The sequence below is a fragment of the Papilio xuthus genome, unplaced genomic scaffold, assembly GCF_000836235.2.
Source record: "Papilio xuthus unplaced genomic scaffold, Pxut_1.1 DF826933.1, whole genome shotgun sequence".
In the NCBI taxonomy this organism is placed as follows: domain Eukaryota; kingdom Metazoa; phylum Arthropoda; class Insecta; order Lepidoptera; family Papilionidae; genus Papilio; species Papilio xuthus.
This window is the reverse complement of record NW_013531716.1, coordinates 2,390,795-2,413,856: the sequence shown is the minus strand read 5'-3', so window position 1 is coordinate 2,413,856 and position 23,062 is coordinate 2,390,795.

The following is a 23,062-nucleotide window of genomic DNA, read 5'->3' as shown; positions in this document are numbered from 1 at the left end:
GTCAACTTTAATTAAATGCGATCGGCAAGTCGATAAACATACCAAATAATTCTATATCGTGATCTAAACAATATGTTCTGCCATCTATTGATATAATTATGGAAACTTAATTGACATAGCGTTTGACAGAGAGAGAGAAAGAGAGAGAGGAGCTTAATCGTATACAAAATTGATTTGGTCTTTCGACATATTCTCTTTCACACAATCCATTATCATTATATTTTTAATTTTTTTTCTATGCACATACACAATAAATTATACAGACAAGTTTTGTCTATTGTTACTCAATAGAAAAAGGTCTGTCATTTGATTAGTAAAGCTCACTTTGTAGCAAGCAATGCTCTGGACAGCACGTGAATTCAACTCAGCACAACCTTAATTAATATTCAATGACTAAGCAAAACATTTGATCACTAAATCAAGACAATTGTTTACAATTATGTTTGTTACAGTTTGATTGTTAATTGTGATTTGATTAAGTATAATCAACAATGTACTATAGTAACCTCGTATCTGTTAAGAAAGAACAGCTTGACATAGCCGCCTTTACGATAAAAAAATAAATAGCACAAAAATTTATCTAAACAACACAAGTCTCCAATCCGTTTTTTTTTTATTTGCTACATGATACTCTCTACAACATGTTTTATAAAATACACAAAGACTGTCATAACATGATGTATCTAATATTTAATTTAGTGGTTTTAATGGAAAAGACTTCTGAATTTGGTACATGTGCATTTAACCGTGTTTAATATCATCCATCAATATTAATACGGATAAGATCGAGAACTGCCGTTCTTCCATTCGCGATATTTATCTTGCGCGTGAGTGGACGCCGAATTCGCGGGTAATTAAATTTTAACGCATGCGCAGTGCCGCCGTGAGCCCCGCCACAGATATCATCGCGTGTAAACTGATCTTTAACGTATTGACCGTGCAAATGTATTTTGTTTTATAAATTAAATTAACATTGTTAGTTTTAAGTAGTTGTTTTTAGAATATTCAACGTTTTAGTTTAGTTATACCTTTATAAATGTAATATCTGTACAGTGTTATATTTACTTCATAATGTTTACAAATGATTATCTCTCAAGAACGCATAAAGAAAACGTGCACCTCTAAAGACAATAACAAAAGGAGCTATTCATTGTGATCGGTGTTAGGGAATCGTGAAGAGTCCATAAGGATGTTTCTTGGAACATCGAAGGGGACACTAGAGTCGCGTCGCGAGCGGCTATCGAACGCTCCTCGAAACCTGTCGCCATCAATCCACCTCTTGTTGCTCGTCGAATAAAAACCTCTTTTAAAATACCAACCGAATGAGTCTGCTGACACTCGTCATTCCGGTCCTCTATCCTTTATATTTGTCTTTGAAATGTGATGACAGTGGTACAAATTACGACTACAAATCTGTGCGTCGTTCATAACGCGCTATCGGGCGCGTGATGGATGCGCCGCGCCGGCCGCCGCCGGATCAGCGCCTCGTAATTAATACGAGCGGCCCGCTCTATGGGAATCGCTGTCAGTCTTCGTCTCTTCCACTCCGTGGAGCACCGTGTTATGTTCTGTCAGACTTAAACTATTAGACTTTAATCTTCGTCGACAAACAATTGGAAGTGTCCAATTTATAACGTCGATTTGAGTCCGAAAGCGACGCAAGCTGTTCTTCGCCAACGTTACAGCGTGCCGGTAAACATAATTTTCATATAACGAGTGAATCGTAAAACTCTTGTAGTAAATAGGGTCTCGCGGCGTTGGTTCGCGGCCGCGTGCTATTGTTGGCCGCAATTTACCGCCGCTTCAATCGCTGAAATATTTCGTGCAACGGGCATGTCCAATTGCTAACGAGCAGAGTGCGACGCACAAATGAATAAGAACCTCATCCATAGATTAAGTGAGCTCAATATAAGAGACAATTACAATTATAATATAATTTAAAAAAAATATTGATTAATCTTTAAATAAACATAATCTTTACCAAGGTCGCTAATTTCAGAGTCCAAGATTACCAAATTGTGTTACAAATATACACCAAGCTTACTACCAAGAAATCTTTGTTTATCATAAGATAAGAGGATTGCGAAACAATGGGATTATGTCAGGGACCAATTAAAAAAGCCCGCGATAACTTCCTGTAATTTATATCAATACTAATTTCACCGAAATCTAAAACGATACCAAAAACACTAAAAAACTGTTCATATCAATTGGAATGCTTAAAAATAAACTTAAACTTAATAAACGAACGGAAAAAAACTTATTTATAGCTTATTAATAGTACCCAATAACATTTCGTTAGAAACATTTACAGTATTTCATATTGTACCTATTTTCGCGTCTATAGGTAGGTGATCTATGCCGCTGGCGCAGGCTTGAGATGCGGGAATTAACCGCACTTATCCCGCCTAATGGACGCACGTGTGCGTGCGGCGCCCATTGTGGTGCCAGATATCAAACCTAACTACGACTTGACCCTTACCAGTTTCCATTATTTATTATTAATTGAATCTATCTCACGTCTTGTGCTGGATATTACTTACGATAGCACTAATACTGAAATGCAAGTCAGATTTCAATTTATTAAAATTTAATTTAAAAAAAAATGGATAGCAAAAAACATAAAAACCCTTTAAAGACGGTTATTTTTTAAGAATCTTTACGCTCTTACTGCTATAATTATTTCACATTTTTTATTTGCTATAATATGGTTATCTATAGGGAACAAAATATTCTAAAAGTTGAAAATAAACAAAATTAAATTCAATCCAATATATTTGAACAGACGAGATTACACTATGAGCATACACAGAACAAAAGGAAAAGACGAAGCAACATAACCATGGAGCATGTGTGGAGTGTTTCCCATTCGAATGCCTATTCTATTTCGCCCCCGGGCACGTTCCCGCCCGTCACATCTTAACGCGTTCGCTTTGTTTAGCCAACAATTATCTTTACGAGCAATCAACGTCTTACTATTACAAATATTCTTTATCATACCATGTAACTGATTAGTTTTCTTACAACGATGTATAATGGATTAGATTCAGTGTATTGTTTAGGTAATCCACCTATGAAACGGCGGTAGCTGTTGTCTACAACCTTAAGTAAACTGAGACATGAGTGTCGGTGGCTCAGGGGTTAAAAACTTGGCTTTCAATCTGCCGGTCTTGGATTCAAATCCCACCGTGTAACAATGTGTTATTCGATTTCCGATTTACATATTTTTAGACATTATTAGTTAGAATCCTTTGTCGCGAATGGCACGCTTTCGTTACAAAGTCAAGTGTCAGAATGATTAGTGAGGGGACACAAACGTCGACATTTTAGTAAGGCTAGTGTTCCGCCAGTATATCGGCACAGTGTCGGATTTTCTTCCTAACAATATGTACATTTATCCGACATTCTTACGGTGAAGGAAAACATCGTGACATATTTGCAATGAAATTCGAAGATATGTGTGAAGTCAACCAACCCGCACTTGGTCGGCGTGGCTGACTACGGCGTAGTCATCCCTAACGTAGGGTAAGCTCCGATGAAACTGAGTTAATAATATGTTATTATATCTGCATTGCTGTAGTATCTTTAACAATTGTGGTACAAAACTTTATAACATGTTAAAACTTTAAGGCACAAATACTAAAGTTGAACGGTAAAATGTGTCGAAACTGAAAAGAGAAATCTAACAGAAGCTGTAAAAGTATCTAATAAGGAAGTGATAAATGATATAACGAGGACACTACAGTTACTATTCTCACGGCTGTGCTATATTGAATGTAACGTCACAACAATGTTACAACAATTATCATCATCGCTTAGTCCCACAACAATGGCTTTTTAAACACAATGAATTTATTTCTACGACTTTTTTTATTACAAATATTATAAGATAAACTCAAAATCTACTAAACTTCTAGTCAGTTTTAAAATTAATAAAAAAATAGGACTCATCTGCAAGCAAATCCGTCATAAAATACGATAAACAGTGTAAAGAAACACAATAAATGTTTCGTAACATTGGTGTACTTTCTAATAGTTGGTTAATAGCAATGCCTGGATGGTCGCCGGAGGCATTAAGCACTAAGTAGGCGTTTTCTCTTGGTTAAGTAAAAGATGTTCTTAAGTTTACCGCTTACTTCCTTATACTAAAGTGTGAATAGAAACGTTTGTTGGCGGCTTTACTGTACCTAAGATTAACGAGTGTGCAACACGTAATCTGCTGACAGACTAAAGATGATAGGAATATGAGTTTATCATGATTTTTCCAAAAATGCCGGAAATATTAAAGAAGTCCGTATATTTATTTGGTACGGTTATAATAATATTGGAAAATAATATAAGAATTTAATACTGAGTTAGTTAAAGTTGATAAAATAATAATAAAGCTTGAAAAACTGTTTTGCATTACAATAATATATTGGATTGAATTATCTTACACAATTAATAATAATTCATTGTTTGCTGCAATTGGATCTCGACAAACGATTGCAAATCCGTCGTTTCGCAAGACGACGATTGACCTGTAACCCGCCTTATAGGACTGCGCCGCGAAATCCCATTAAACTTGTCTGTTTTATTGTCTATAAAAATTTAATGTCTCCGATTCCTTCGCGACAGATCTACCGACTGTTTTACGCAACGCAATATTCAGCCTCCATTTTACACTTTGACTTCGATTTTAATGAACCTAACTATAGTATATTGTTACTCAAAGATTGGTACATACCTTTTCAAAGTTAAATTTGAGTGCTAACAAAACATAGAAGTAACAAAGACATGTAACATTTCTCAAATATCCGATTTATACGACTATCTTTGTGTTTAAATGACAGTGTTTGTGTCGAGCGTTTGTTGGATACATGTGAGAACACGTGCGTGAAACCGAATCGTCGGCGAGAGATTAAGAGGTGGTAATTTGACGTTGATTTAATAAAAGCTACGCTGGCTTTCATCCATTGGATTGTCTTACCACGAAACATATGTGATTTGATATTCTCTTGTAATTTACTGGCCAAGTGTCCATTTCCCCTGTACCGCTTTGTTAGTGACATTCGTGACTTAATACTAACAAATGTACTAACTTTAACACTAATGGCTTTAAATTCCTATGGTAATTACCAAAGTATGCTAAAACATGGAGGTTTTTCTGTTGTTTACTATTAACAAAATTAGAAAGTTTGGTTTATTTTGGATTTAATGTTAAGATTTCAGCTTTAATCGTATGTCGTAGCAGATACAAAATTGTACAAAAACTTTGATAAGGTTGTCATAGTTTAGGTTAAATTACCTTTTGCCAATGACTTGTTTAATTGCTAATTTCGTATCTCTTTCTACAAACACTGCCTCCCTTTAATAAATATCCTTTCTTTATTACCAAACCGCCGAGTAAAGGATGGCAGGTGTATGGAAATTAAAAAAAATATATTAAATTAGCTTACAATGAACTTCAACCGATTTTTCATAGATTAGTCACAGCCCCATACTGATAAGTTATTGATGCATTCATCTACTTTCGTTTCATATAATATTTTTAAAATAGAGCATGTTCAGTTTTCATAAAATAGAGCATATTGTGTTGCGCGTGCGCTCGCGCTTCTCTGCGGTAGCGGGCGCGGCTGCTGATGTCATCGCCGAGTTAAATGTTATTTTCCGTCGCTTGAGTTTACGTGGGCGCGGCACCAGCTTTAGGGTATGTCTACACTAGAAATATCCATAAGAAATAAGCTTTTATATATTATTTATAAATTGACTAGCTGTCGCCTGCGACTCCGTCCGCGCGGTGTTAAAAATAGATGTTGGCCGATTCTCAGACCTACTCAATATGCTTACAAATCGGTCAAGCCGTTTCGGAGGAGTATGGGAAGGAAAATTGTGACACGAGTATTTTATATGTAAGACAATATTTTGTCATTCATTCATCCTATTCTAATTGAACGCTTACTATTTTTGTTTAATGTATTCGATTATAAAACTTTTTTCTGATTAAACAAAGTAAATAATTAGCTTATAAGTAATATTAAAAACTAAATAAATGTCATAAACACATAACATCAAATTTGAAAGTTAGTACAAACAGATGAACTTCCTTATATACATTCCGTACATTGCACTAAAATGAAGTGAACTTAAGATGTCAAATAAAACATAAAAATAAGATGATATTTAAGTTTGATCTTTGTTACAAAAAGAAGTAATTAATTCCCGTGTAGACACAGCCTTAGTTAAAGTTATGAATGGAGTAAAGTTTTGCAAGAGCGGATGTTGCGAGGTTGCTCGTGTCGAATTAGGTTTAGAGCCTTATGGAGCTTGATGAATGAACTCCCCCCTCCCCGCAGCGCCGCGCCGCTCCCCCCACACCTGCAGCGCTTGGCTTTGAATACTGATTAGCACAGATTATTATTTTAATACAGAACTATGAACATAGCAAATATTAAGTATGTTTTATATATTTTGTAGCTTTGCATCTTAATATATTATGTTATGATGTTTTATACTATTTTATGTTTTAATATACTTATATTACTAATAATATAAAAACTAATGATTGGGTGGATGTTTGTTTGAATGTATCTCCTAGCTGCATGAATCTTGTTAAATCTTGCCATAAATATAGAACATAGCTTGGAAGATCATAAGGGCTACTAATTCAGTTTTTTTTTTAATTCCGATTGCTTCTATTCACTGACATAACATATGTAGCTTTATTTTGTTTATCAATATCGTAAAAATAAAGAGTGCTCTCACCTAAATTTGAAACTAAAGATTCGGTACACTAAGAATAAATTTCTACGTAATGTTATTTAGCTATTATTTCAAAAACGTGCTTGGTAACAAAGCAATTGCGTGACGGTACGAAATTATTTAATACTTAACAAATACAATGGTAAATTCTAATTCGGTATTTCAACATTATCTGGTACAGTATTATTGATGTCAATCAAACGACAAGCAGTTGATTAATAACGCCTTTGGCCTGAAAGATCAATTTAAATCTGTGTTACATTTAACTACAGCTTTTATAATGAATTTCCGTGACTCGAGGACAAATTAAAATAATCATTTGGTCTGCTTTACAATGTTAATTAGTACTCTAATAAATACTGATAAGCACTAATCTTATTTTTCTACATAATTACTGACCATTAAAATGAATTCAATTTTCACTGTTTACTGAACAACGAAATTATCATCGACGCATTGCAGAATTTATCATAGACGCATCGAACTGCATTTTCGATCTTTGATAAAGATGAGACTGTTTTGTAAACTCTTGTAATTTTATTTCAGTCATTGTAAGTTGTCTCTCATTACTGCCTAGCTCTCTTATACTTGTGTGAGCTTGTATTATATCAAAGCACACATCATCGTGTTGAAATTCAAACTAGATTCAAAAACCATCATTCGATATGAAGATCTTATTCTCTGAATGTCCAACGAGCGTTCAGTAAATAGAGAGTGTATAATGAATACGCAATAGGTTTAGGAATAAAATAAATGTGGTCAGCCCTGCATAGGGGATTGACGGGCAACGACGGTGGCGTAGTGAAATGTCGCAGCTTTGCCCTCCCTCTGGCGTCCCCCTCCCCGCACCCCGCACGCCTCGCCCGCTTCAGCTTAACATAAAACTTCAATTTGCATAATGCATACGGAATATGTAAACTTATCTCTGACACGCCCTTGCGAGTGACACGGGTTGAGGTGTGTCGGGATAACATTATTCTCGTTGCCGCGATATCCAAGTCTAAATAGACCGCATTTGCAAAGCCGCATACGATGCGCCATTTTATTGCTTCACAGGGTCGATATGAACTATAATTTTTTATGTTTGAAATATTTTTAGATTTGTCTACGTTTGGTCTATAAAAGTTGTTATTTTGAGCAATATTGAGATTTTACGTGTATATAAAATACTATCTTTTTTGTATTAGCTGTCTGTGTTTTCTTACTTGAAGTGAGCAGAAAATTACAACCGGTTTAATTTCGCTTTCTCAATTTTTGTTAACTTAATCAGCTTTTGAATAAATTTATTTGATTTTCCATTGGACCAAAAAAATATTTACAAGAACTTTAAGCATCATTAAGGGCGACCATAATCTCCATATTAGTTTACTCATGCCACAGAACCTATTTCGTATGCAAATAAAATCGCAATGCAAACATAAAAAGTGTTTGTTAAGACTTTATTCGAGTTTAAAAATTCGTAAAAACTTATTTAAGCTTAACCCACTCTGAGTTTCGTACTTTAAAAATGATAAAGTTACAATCGATGATCTTTTAAATAAGACATAAATGGACAACTCGAATAAATAAAGACGACTCCAAATGTTTTACGAGAAATTGAATATTTCATGGAAAGATATTTTTTAAACAATAAACATTATATTATATACATACATTAACTATATCTACATAAACCGGTGTATCCGTTATGTTATAAAATGATTACTTAAGCCTGAGCTTCCTATAAATATAATAATCTGTGCTAACACTATAACTTTTGTTAAATTGGTTTCAGTAAAGATGTTTTAGTCATCTCTAAGTAAATTATAACATCATAGAAGCTATCCTTTGAGTAAAATTTACATCGATGTAAAAGAACATTATTTGTAAAATCAATTACTATAAATTTCAATGAGTGAATCAGTTAATAGTAATCAAGACCATAATGTATCGGAACTCAATTGAAAGGTCAAGTTCATACAAATATTCATATCACTTTTCCGAGCGTTCTCTCTCCGAGACTTTCCAATTAAGCAATTTAGATACGAGCTCCGGTACGACACGACATTATACGAATGTAAAACAACGGCTATCGAAATGATAATTCTGTGATGTAAATAACAATAAAGTTATCAGGGAAGGCAGCTTTGTATGGGTTTTGACAATAAAATGTGTCGTGGAGTGCGCAGAGCGGACACGACCCGCCGCGCGGTAGGTATTAGGACGAATTTACGAGCGCTCGCGACATTGTCTCCGTCGCCCGTCGTCCTGCCTTCTACCTCGATTGCATCACCTCGCTTGCACTGGCCAAACACAAACTTTTAACTTAAGCTTTACAGAACACAACTCTTAAAAATCTTAGACTTTGACTGATAATTTTTTTGTAACATCAACAATCATAAACTTATATGTAATTATACAAAAAAGTCACACAAACAAGCTAATTGTACACTTATATATACTTATTAGAGTAGTACTCAATGCTCCTGATTGTTTGCAACCTTATATTATTTAGTATACTGCGATATTAGTTAAGTTAAGAATAAGCACGCGCGTTGATGTCTTTTGTTCTCATCGAAATTATGCCAATGACTTGAACTTTTTACAGTTATAAATATACAAATTAAACAGGGCAACAAACAAGGTTAATTTTGTTCAATTGTATCGCAACATGGTCTAGATTGTGAAGCGTAATCTATTGCCATTTAAATAACAGCCGATACAATAATGGCACAATAAGAAAAGCTAGTAAACCCGTCCTCAAGGCGCGGGCTGCATTATTCGGAACCAGTTTGAGTTGCTCTAATTAACAATACACAAATCGTAGCTTGTATGCAAATGAGCAGAGTAGAGGCCGTGGCTGTCTTAGACGCACCGTGCACTTGCATTCCACTTGCGATAACAAAGAATTTTGTCGCAATATATTAATTTAAGTATATATAAAATTGTTGCATTTTAAATGAAAGATGATTGAAATTCAAGTTGATAAAAATAATGTACATTAGCTTGGACTCTGTAATCAAAGACCGGGCTTACTTTGCTTTACATATTTTTTGCTACATAGTGAATTGTCAAATCAATACTTAACACATTAAAAGGCAACTCCGATGATAATAGGAGTTAAATTGACACGAATAAAAGTAGTTAATCATTAAAAAACTTCCTCGTAAGTTATTCAATATTTTTCTGAATTTATCTTTAATAACAAATTAATAAGTGAATTTATATCCCAGTTAGTGTGTATGGTACCTTATCGTGAAAATGAATTAAAAAACGAGATAATAAAATGAGGATCGCATCGTAATTCTGGCGCGGGCGACAACACAGCACTTTTATTTTGGAGGCTCGCGTGTGGCGGCGCGGGATGCGGGGTGCGGGTCACGGTGCCGGGGTACAGCGGGGGGGGGGAGCACCTAATCGTGCAAGCTTTATTGTATTCCACTTGGAGCCGACATCTTGCTACATTACAGATATCTTGTCACTCTTATCATTTCCAATGACAATGATTAGATATTACACGTGTTACAAACAGAGTTAACGCTATTTTTAATGTTGGACATAAAAATACCACCATGAAAGTAATATTACACATTTTAGATATGCTGTTTTTACTCGTAGTTTTTATTTGTCATTTAATCAAGTACTTACGTATTACGTTAAGTGACTCAAGTAAAAATATATCAAATGTTCTTCTTTTAGTGAAGTAAACTATTTCCTTTCTGTAATCAAGTATCAAGAATGTGGAATTGGATTATACCTGACAGTAACAATGGGAGTTTATTAGTAGTGGTAAAGGGAACAAAGCGAACAATATGGGCCGCTCTGTGCGGGGACAATCTTTTATTTCTTTCCGACGAGTAACACCTCGCGTTCGCGGCTCACCCGACCAACATCCGATTCATTTGCTTTATTCAAAGGGTTCCTTATAATGTGGCCTTACATTAATATATATATGTATAACACTAGATATATAACAATACAAAAACGATATTAATATTAACAATATCCGTCAATGATGTGTCTATGTAAACAAAGTGAGATGAACTATGGTTTATAACCACCTCAAAGGTGTTAACACCATTAGTGCCACCTTTAAGTGCACCTTCATTGTTAATATGGCTTTTAATATTTTAGTTTACGGTAGTTAATTTTGTAATAAATTTAAAGTAAAAATTTAATAAGTTTTTCATTGAAATTACATTAAATGACCGAAACCAAACAATGATAACAAAATATATTTAATGTGTTCACATAAAGTAAAACACTGAAAAAAGTAAGTCATTGCCATAATAAAAACGAAATTTATGAAAGACAATAATAAAAGCTCTTAACACTCAGATAATAACATAATTTTATAATTTTACACGGATCTGAGCCCGTAGACTAAGTCACACTGGATGGCTCACTTGTCACACCCCTAACACACATCTAATAATATTTTCGTATTTTATTATTATTTCACGCACCTCAAGGTGTTTCAAAGAACTGTGTTTACAATTTCAAAGTGTACTGCATAATATTATCACGATATGTAAGCCATTGAATATGTTCTAAGTGGACGTCGTTTTTATTTACTCGAAGCGTAACATTGGAAGCGCATTTTCCGGCTGCCGAGGGCCATTCGAAGGGCTGTGTCCGAGGTGACTTGTAATTTCAAGTGTTTACCCGGCGCGCGCGCAGCGGGATGTCCGACAACAATGCCCATATCCTTTTCACATAAAATATATGGAAAGTCCGGCTACCAGCGAGCCACGGATCGACGGCCCGATACAGCGGCTGTATTATACGACCTAGCCTACCGAGAACTTTTTATGAGGGATCAAATTGATTGGTTCTCTGATAATATCGAGGATTCACGTATTGTGCCGCGCGAGCCCGGCTCTGGGAGCCAACGCAGCGACCACTGCCCCTCGCACCTTTTTAATTTTTACATATTCCGACTGTAAAGCTTAACTTATAATTTCATTTAAATGCAATCGGATTAGCGTCGTGATTACGAGTGTAATACGTGGAATTAGAGAGCTAAGCGATAATTGTTAGAGCGTTAATTTTACTTATAATGTAAATCGAATGTGTATGATAATTGTAAATCAAGACTTTTAAGCTACGGAATACAAGAGGTAAAAGCAGGTCATCTACTTGGAAGTAATTTTAAATCAGTTATAGATTTATGTACTTTATGACTTCCAAATGATTGTATACCGCAAGTGAAATTGATAAGAATCATAAAAGTATCTGTAAGTGGCATTGAATCATCCGCGGCCGAGGCAGGACGCTCCGCGAGCGAGAAACACAAAACCACAAAGATAAAAATATATTACAAAATGAGACCCACTTTGTGTTTTGAAATTACAATCAAATAAATTACTTTTTATTGCTCAATCTTGTTGGGTTTTATTAAGGTATCGGCGCTGAATGCGAGAGAATAAAACATGGCGGGTTTACGCGACAGACGAGATGTTCTCGTACACCATGTTGCCGCTGATAAACGTGGCTGCTTTACATGGCCCTCGAGTTTGGGAAGATAAGCCATCGAGCCGTGTGCATGTCGACACGCGGACAATGGAGTACCGCACATACGCCGCACCGCTCTTATCAATTTAAAAAATCCTAGCCCCGAGCCGTTTCCGTAATATTTCAACCGGCTAATCTTAATCCATTTACGGAAAAGTGGCGTTTCTTACGATACATAACGTTCGCTCGATGCCACAATATTCATAAATAAGTTGGAATAGAGTAACAAAACACTTTGATTTTTTTTGGTTGGAGAAAATATATTAGTTTCATCGTATCAATAATTTTAAAGTTAGTCATAAAAATGATAAACAAAAATTATGTATCGCTACGATCACAACATTTGTGGTGAAATTTTGATGCATATATTCATGCGTGTGAATTATACGGTGTCGCTTCACAAAGTTCCCCATAACTCTAGCCGTACATCACAGCGATCGTGTTAACCATTTAGCCTGTCTACTTATCTCTGATAAACGAGACGACCACAATTTCAACGCTGCCCTCAAGCTAGGTGCTCAATGTCAAACCATATTTTCCGCACGAAAATAAACAAATCAATGTTTGTCGGACGAAGGAGACACGAAGGCATATCGTGTTGATTAATGCTGATTGCTGAAGTGTCGGCGCATGTATAAGTAATGCGCAGCCCGCCACACCGCGCTGGGGCACTGGCTTCCGCCTCGACCGGTCCCAGAACAATGTGCCCAAACATTTACTCTTTTACTATTCAACGTCACAAATAGACCCTTGAAATAATACAATTTAATGTCACTTAATATGCAGTTAAGTCATGTTTGACAAATTATTTATGATAATTCCTACATTACAAGTGCTTAAAACATTATATACTTACATCAGAAGTAGTGTATAGTAGCAGGTAGAAGGTAAATGCATTGTTTATATAATAAGATGAACTCATTTGTAAGCCTACAACTTGGCTTGTTATAGTAATTGTTACAGAAAAGCAAAAGCTTTCGAGTCGTTTCCGTTCACTTTTAAAAACAAAAACATATTATATGGTTATAGTTTTCCATGACTCTGATATAAAAAATTTAATTCACGCGGTTGTTTATCTATATTGTACAAAAGAGCTAGCTAGCTAGCTAGCTATATATCACATCTAATATACCTATGTAAGCATATTAAAATAAATAGAAATTATTTCGCAATGTATACAAGCATTAAATGCAAGTTAAGCTTAAAATGTTACGTGTGTATCCTAACCCTTAAGGAAAGCTATTTATCATCGTCACCTAAGAAGCGGTGACTTGTAATTGTGCGCCATATTGTTAGCTTGAATTATTGTCCCTCTCCGAGTGATTCTCCTCCGCTTGAAACATGTAAGCATTAAAGATACTTTACATTGCATCTAAAATTGCGCAAGACTTTGATTTTGTTTAAATTTGTTGCCAAAGAAAAGTTATTTGATGCAATATAAAAATATATTATTATATAAAATTTTAAAAAATGATGTTAAACGATCGGCATTTGATGAATCTCAATAAATTAGAGGTAATTTTACGCCAGAAGCAAAATTAATTGCATTTAAATTCACGTTGCAGAAAGCCATCGTTTGCTCCAAGCGTCCCCTTATTCATCAAAACTAACCGTTTATTAATGGCGCGTGATCGTTCAATTAAAGTCAGATGTTTACGCGGTAATTGCCTGTATAAAATTATGTGCAATAAATTTTTCGTCTACGCAGGTACTAGGGTTATCAATAACATTTTTCTGTTGTTTTTACAATGGGAGATTTCCCATATTAATAACATACCTGAATGAGCTTTGCTCGGTATTTTTTTTTAATTGTGTTTTTGGAAATTATATTTAAGTACGAATTACTAATAAAATGATGAAATATGAATAATATTTTTCGATCTTACCAATAGAAAAATTTAATTTTATGTTTAAGTTGATTATCGTTAAAACATGAATAAAATGACATTTTCTAAAAATGATTCCTAGCTAGATCGATATATCGCCCCCGAAACCCCCTGTATACTAAATTTTATGAAAATCGCTCATTTAAAGATATAAGATAACTTGGCTTAGAGGTAGGCAGTGATAACGGTTTTCTTTTGTCAATTTGAGCTGTTTTATAATTATCAGTCTTTTAAATATCTCAGAAGAATTAACAAAGCAAGGCTACTGCTTCAATCTTCATTTAAAAAATCTTAGTAGAAATCAAAATACTTTTAATATGACATGTTAAGATGTAAGATTTTTTAATTTTAGTTTTTTCTCGTTGAACATCTTGATAAATGTCTTCTTTTATTCATAAACATCACCATATTTCACCGAGGACGCGCCCCACGCAGCGACACTAGACAAAAATCACGTCGTCTCCCATATATTCAAGTTGTCCACGCTCCGGCGACAATGCTGCGAAGAATCGCAGAAAAGTCAACATAAAACACAGTACGCGCATCGAGTAGCTGCGACGCTAAATCAGTATTTTGTAGGAACACCAAATATACATACTTTGATCCTAAGAATTTCTACATTACGTGCTTAAATAGAATTTTAAACAAGGTCTTGAGTAAAACAATTCTATTGAATCTGAACTCCAACTAAAACTTGTATTAACTTCTTGGATGATAATTAATAGGAAAAAATTATTATTATTCGTTAGTTTCCATTTGTTCTTACACGACACTTACTTTAGCATTCCTTAATTAATTGATAATGATAATTAGGTCAATTAGAAACTATCAAATAGTAGATCGTTTAGAAAAAAATTTATCCTAAAGAAAAACTTTGGATACTATAAAAACCGATTTTAATTATAATAAACTCGATTAAAATTCTTTGATATACATTAACATTGTTGTAAGTTAATATTCTTTGTATCCCATTTCTTGCCACAATGTTGGCAACATTAGCGCTGTGACATTCAACGACGTGGTGCAAAGCTCGAAGATGCTGCGATTTGTCGTTATTTGCGCAGGCGCAGTGCCGGCGGCGCGGACGCATCGACTTATGACGGCCGTTATCACATCCCCGCTGTCAACACCGGGACATTCCTTCGATCCTCGACTACCGCTTATCGCTATTTCACACTTAAACAATGAGCTTTAAAATGCTGCAACCGCACCTTACACTCTCTTATCTACCTTATTTCAATTTTAATAAATATTTCCACTAAACTTACCATTTATTCAATAATATTTCGTCGTACATTAAGATAAACTGTGACATAAGTTGTATTAAACTCTTCTAAACTACTTTGAATTTTTGCATCAAAAAAATAAGTTTGCCATACCAAATCTAATTCTTCCACGTTGAGTCATACGACATAGAACCACAAATAGATTCAAAAAGGAGACAAATATTAGTGTCAGTAAGAAATTTAATAAGTAGTACTAGAGTTTAAACATATTTCCAGTGTTTGTGAAATAGTTTGCAGTTAGAGAATACTCAGAGCTATGTAAAGAGATCACATGTCGATATTTATAACATTAAAGTGTGGAGTAGTAGCGGACTCTTGGACTATAATCCTGCATTTTGCATATCTGTGCACACTCTTGGACTATAATCCTGCATTTTGCATATCTCTTATTTTTATCACAGATTTATGTTTTATAAAAGAAGACAAATAAACCAAAGATACATATGTTAAGCCACGATAGAATAATATTGCGTAAAAACAATAACCGATTGCAACTTAATAATGTAGAATTATAATTACCAAATCCAGCATCAAATGTCCACCTTTTAATAAAAGTTATTATTAACATCGATAAAACGGCTAGATGCACAAAAGCACATCGGGCTTAAAGGTGCGCTCGCGGCAAACGCAACCTATAATAACCATAGTTCGATATCTGACCGACCATCGACGAAATCAATTTTAAACAAACTTGCCACCTACAATTATTATTGCCGAACAATACCAAAGCATTAAAAGTCGACACAATGTTAGAGGTCACTCGATATTCATATAATGGTAGGTTTTGGGTCACCACGTAATGATTTATTGAAAATATAACACTAATTATGAATTAATAACTTGTTTTGTGATCATTAACTTAAGGCTATGAAGTATTTATTTTCGAATAAAAGCGTAGATATCCTCATTCACATTTATAGCCGAAGGCACTTAATAAGAGCGCTGTAAATACATTAAGATATATTTTAAGGAAGTGGAGTTTTACACTGTTTAATTTAAGACTAATTTTATAGAGAGCCTAAACTAGCTTAAGTTAGTCATTAAAAAATCCTGAATAAAATTTATGATGTTATTCGTTAAATTATGTGACGTTTTGACATTACATGGTAAAGATAATGTTTACGGGTGGTCTTCTCGGGTCTTGAGAAAATTTGTTTGCATCGCACTAAGGTTAACGCGCTTAATACAATGCCGTCTCCAACTGATTAATGCAGATGTTTATAAAAAAAGAGGTCTCGCCATCTCTCTGAACGATTAAATCAAGTTCAACTGACATCACAAGCTTAAACTAAAGGTCGGAGTCAAATTTTATTCAGAAGAAACCAACAACACATTTAAGGGAAAAAATCCAGCCTCTTATATTTGTTTTAACTAAACAGTCAGACTGTTCTGAATTTGTCATTTAAAATGTACATGTACTGTCTTAAAACTGTGCAGTTGACACTGAAAATGTGTAGCGGGCTTAAGTTTATTTAATTTATTAATATATATTCAAGAAACGATTACTTTACTTGTAACTTACTGTACTTGTTTTTTATGAGAGGCATAGCTATATGTTTTGAACCTCGTAGTATGGTAGTGGAAACTCTATCTTCAAGATTTTCTTGAAGGTCAACAGATTCCTCAAGGCTACATTTATAAATACAGTATTCAACTATTAATCAGGTTGTCGCCTTAATCATCAAGGTGTTAAAAATAACATTGCATACTCTAGCACTGTACAATTTGAAAAATTGCGAAAGAATCGATAAATAAAGCTGATTTACATGAAGCGCACTTACAGCAGCCCCCGGCTAAGTGAGGATAGTAAAATTGAAATTGATGATCATGTAAACTTTATTATTAGAGACGTAAAAATGTAAGGTAAATCAAAGATGTGTATACGAAGGATCGCGTACCGGCCAACTCTTTATTGCTTTTCATACTTCTTACACCATTCTGAGAAAGTAAATTGCTCGTCGTAATCGTAAAATTAATGCCACGCGCGGCAACAGGAATGTGTCGTTTGACTGTCAATTTTTATTATCCTCTCACTTAGTAGCCGATGCATTGATATTTATAAATTACGAAATTTATATGTCCAGCTGTGGTGTGTGACTTTGCTTTGAACTATCAATATGATAGTTAAAAGCAATCATTATTGATAGTTTAAATTAAAGCATAGCTGATTTAAATTTTACACGCGAAAATAAAATGCCAACATAGATTTAATTCTCAAAAATGTTAATGCTATCTTGTTGTCACAATGCAAATTAGATAAAAATGTGTTTTAGAGAATTATTTGACACCGTGAAAACCCACGCTTTTTTAAAACATACAAAACATATTCGAAACTAAATTGTGTAAATTATTTAAAATGACAATTCCAACACGCAATAAGTGCAACATCCTAATTAGATGCGTGTGTGTATTATTAAATTAAATTACATTTCAACAAAATATTTACGAGTGTGGTAATTTTTCAAGAGCGACAATCGCCGGAGGGTGCGCCTACTTTCGCCTGTTTTGCATTCCCATGCCGGTGGACTCACTTTAAACTGCATTTGCTAATTTTGTTATTCCAACAACTGAGAGTAAATCAAACATTTATGCATAAAATAAGCTAATATAAAGCGCTATAAATTGCAGCGTAAATCAACGTAAAAGCATTATAAAGTCGTTTAGCGAAATTGTTTATAGTAGCTAGTATATTTATTACAGTAAAGATTTTAGGCATGAGTAACAATTTTTTACTCTTAGCAGTGAAATTTGTTCGGTACGAATTCTGTCTCTATTTAGAAATAAAATCGAATAAATTTTCATAGATACTGTTATTAACTGTAGATAGAAAACTATTCAAAATTTACCAACTTTTATATTAAAGTTTAGAACCAAAACTTTTATCATCATTAGTTATTCGAGGATATAAATGAATGCAGGTAAATGTAAGTAGAAGGCTAGAGTGGTGTGAGCCGACGAAAGCAGTGTTCGCTTAGCCCGGGGCCTTCGTAAGTAATAAGTATACAGAGATAAGTCAGCGCCGCGACGCACCATTTCAGTGTCGAGATTATGCCAATTTCACACGAAGGAAGAGCAGTAGAGAATGTAATGCTGCTATTGTTTGAACGCATACTCACTGCCGAAAGCGACACGGGCTCCTAGAAAAGGTTTAAGAAGCGATACAATAATATACATATTTTTTTATTTATCATTGTTATGTGTTATTTACTGTTATTATAAAATATGTTATCGTGTAAACTGTTATGTAAAGTGTGTATAATGTTACATTGGTTGTATACTGTAAGGATGCTATGCAGTTTTTAAATAAATAAATAAATCATTTATCGTCTACTGGCGATATAGCTGATCGAATATGACTTTGTATCTTCGTGTTCAAGTAGTGTGTCTACTCCTCTGCACCAATATTCTGCCCACGTGTGAAACTCGCATCACTGCATGAAGCTCACGACGAGTCATTAGCGTGCACAATCTCGCATCAATCCATTCCTTATAATTAAGACGTCCGAAGACTTTGTAATTTGTTAGCGAAGTTAAAATGTTGCATCGCGGCTTCCGTGCTTTTAGTGAGCTAAGTTTATAAAGAGATTAAGATTCAATGAGACCCTGTTTGATGAGTCTCTTTTAAATAATATTAAAAGTAATGTTTTTTTTAGTTTTCTATTGTAACATTGGATGGTAAACATTAACGTTATTTGTTATAGAGAGTCTATCTGGAAAACTTTGAATGTAAATCTGTCTGTTGCTTCACCAAAAAATGTTTCTTAAACTTTGAATTTATCGAATTGATATCTGTTGATCGAATCAAAAACTCATTAGGAAATAAACTAGCTCTGCCTATTAAACGCTCAATTCGTCCATAAATTCGATAAAAGTAGCCACTAGGCAGCGCTGCGAGCTGCAAGCGACACATTCCACTGCCCCTACAGAATTGACATCTTTAATCTTATCGTTAATAAGGCTTATTTAGTAATTTTATTATAGCTTCATCGGCAATTACGAGTTAATTTCACCTCAACTAGATGTGCAGCAATAAAAGAAGTACCCAATTTATGGCCAGTTGCGGTGTTGAGCGTGGATAGTATATTTATCTTGTGGTTTGTTTATTTATGTGAGTAGCCGCGGTGGCACTGACGTGTCGCGATCGCATGTCGCGGGGGAATATATCAATCGAGCGGCAGAGTAATGGCTGCGCGCCCCAGCCTTCCCTTGCTAAATGAGCTGCCTACCGGCTACTGACTACCGGCTGCCGAGCTCCGAGTATCGAGCACCGACTACCGCTCATGCACTCTCAGTCTGAATGTTAAGTAGTTTTAATTATTTCGCATGAGCCCTCGGGTTAAGTCTGCTCGCTGCCGGAGACATTTATCAATGTAAATCGAATGACTGCTTATTTATTGCGCCGGTGCACGGCCTCGACGATTATTATGATGTTGTTTTACTACTGAAATATTGTACGCGCCTATCTAAATACCAATAACTTAATAATTACATTCGTTTATGACATATTGAACTTTACTTAATGCTATGATACAAACATAAAAATACGTGCTATTTTTAGACATTATTAATTAGAATCCTTTGACGCGAATGACGTACTTTCGTTACAAAGTCCAGTGTCAGAATGAATAGTGAGGGGATACGTCGACATTTTAGTAAGGTTAGTGTTGCGTGAAGACACTGGCACATTTTCGTATTCTCTTCCTAACACAATGTACATAGAGTTGCGCAGTTACTAACAGTCTTGGTAATGCAATTTCGATATAAAAAGTCGATTGTATTTAGGTATAAGCAATGAAAATAATGCTTTAGATTTTAGGAAGACAAAATGTATGCTTTCTTATACAATATGAAATAAGTCACTTGATAACATGTACCAAGAAAGTGACTGTAGAGGCCTTAATATTGTACTATTAGTTATTGTAACACGGAAAAATAAAATACCTATATTTATTTCCTTAAATATAAAAAAAATGAGCTATATATTTCATAACAACAAACAAAATTGAGTTCAGTCAATAAACCTTAGAATCTGAATCGTAACTTCATAAAGATAGTCGTACAGAGAGGTGCTCTTAAACCAACGAATGCATAAGTCGATGTCAGATTAAACTCAAATATTTACATGTGTATAGAGGTAGAGATAAAAGTTTCAACTTTTACAAGCAATTTGAGGTTATTTATCATGTTGTGTGCGCGCCGCGGCGGACACCCGGCTCGATTTTGGTCCAGCTTCTTTATACAGAAGCTATTATAAGTATCAGTTTCAAATCATAGATCATAAAAGCGTTTATTTGAGCGGTCGGGATATGGGGGGTCCTGTCTCATTCATTGTTGACTTTTTATTGTACGAAGTATGTCACAATCCCCTCCGACCGCGCACTAAACACATAAATACGATAGGAATGCTTCGAATTTAAAACTATTTACGTATTTGATCGCGAAGAATGTAAATCATTTCAATGTATCGAAGTAATTCTAATCTTTATTTAATGAATGTCGTAAATTTCAATTTGATTTTAATAACTTATTTACTTTTTATAAATTGTCGTATTTTGTAATTCATCTTTATAATCCTTTTAAGGAATGTTTTTAGTCACAAAATATTATTCTATCCCATTGTAAAAGTCGCTATCAATCTGATTTCTTACTAATATTATAAACACTAATGTTTGGATGCATGCATGCATGTTTGTTTGAAAGTATCTCTAAACCGGCTGTATGAATCTCGCTGAAATTTGGCATAGATGTAGACCATAGTCTGGAAGAACCATAGGCTACTAATTAAGTTTTTTTTTAATTCCGCGCTGACGGACTCGCGGAAAACAGCTAGTCTATATACATAAAAATCAACTCCTGTTCGTTAGTCTTGCTAAATCTCGAGAACGGTTGAACGGATTCATCTTATCTTAGTCTTGAAATGTACGTGGAGGTCTAGGAAAGGTTTAAAGGGTGAGAAAAATTCGAACAATTGCCTTGAACTAATTAAGTTTTTTTTTCATTCCACGCGGACGGAGTCGCGGACGACGGCCAGTTTTCAATAAAATCAGCTTATAAAGTTTTTAATTTAATATTTGAACGGAGTTTTTTTTTACAAACAAAACTTCAATAATAAAAAAATACCATATTTTCTGTTAACTAAATAGAAGAATAAACGTTAAATCTTGTAATAAAATACTAAAACTTGTAAATCAAGATAACGTCAATAGTTAAGCGAAGTGGACAGAACGAAATAGTCCGGCGGAGGAACCTCACGCATCGCTTGGACATAACTCTTCTTGCATTTAAAGACATGCAAATGTATTAATTAACATCTTGAATATATTTTTTTCACGAACGATGAATATATTAATGACACTGCGCGTTAATTGATGTTTTGATATTTTCATTAAGCAAATTTTATTGCGTGCATATAAACAATATAATATACGTAGTTCAAATAAGCAGATGTATATACATACATAGGTACTATGTGTTCTATCAACTTCAAAATGTATCTTAAAAATATGTGCGAAGTAATCCTCAAGAGTAAGATGAATTAACTAATCGCGTACTATTTTTCGGCCACATTACCACTTAATATCACGATCTTAGTAAAGCGCTGGTTTCATTGTAAAATAAAGTTATCTGCGAAATGTACGACTTGGGGACATTCAAGAAGCGAGCATACCATTTCCTTAAAGGCCGGCAACGCATCTGTAGTTCCTCTGGTGTTGGATATGTCCATAGGTGCCGTTGATCACCTCGGTGTTCTCACCGTTTGTCCCCTTCCCTTATAAAAAATATATAATATATTATATAAGGTTGTGGGTAATCGATGGTACAGTGACCATTGATTATCCAAAACCTTAATAATATCGTAGATTTGAAAATATACTGACTACAAAATAGAAAGGTTTTATAAGTATTTAATTTTACAAGTATTAATTCTAATGAACGTATATTAAAGATACATATGTACTAATTATTTAATATATTATACAAATAATGAATATTCGAAACAAACAAATCAACTCTATTTAAAACTTTTAACAATGTGAATTAATTCATAGCTATAAAAGCAAATATATTATTCGTATAGCATTGGCGTCAGCATTTGCCTAGCAAGTTATTAGGGACCTGAGTTGACTTTGTACAGGATAAAGTCACATAAAAAGAAACCGGTTCACGCCAGCCGCGGACCACGGACGTGACCCGACCGATCTCTTCTTAAAATCACTGCTATACATATTATAAAATAATCATGTTAAATGAAGTCATTTTTACCTCATCTAATAGTTAAGAACAACTTAATACTAGTATTATTTGTTGATTAAATATAGCCGTAGATCGTGACTCCGTCCTCGCGAATTTAGAAAAAAATTTATTAGCCTTTGTGTTCTTCCGAGCTATGTTAACGCATATACCAAATTTGAACGAGATTCTTACAGCCGTTCTGAAGATAACTTCTAATAAATATCTACCCATATATCTAAAAATTTATAATATAATATTAGTAAGATTTATTCAAATGGCCTATAAGTGAATACGAACGAAACTTTTGTTTTAATGTATATTGATTTGAGTAATAGTCCTAAATCAATTCGAAAGCGATAGCATCACCATATAAGATGAATAAAACAATAGCTTTGCTCGTTACTCTCAATACATCGAGAACTT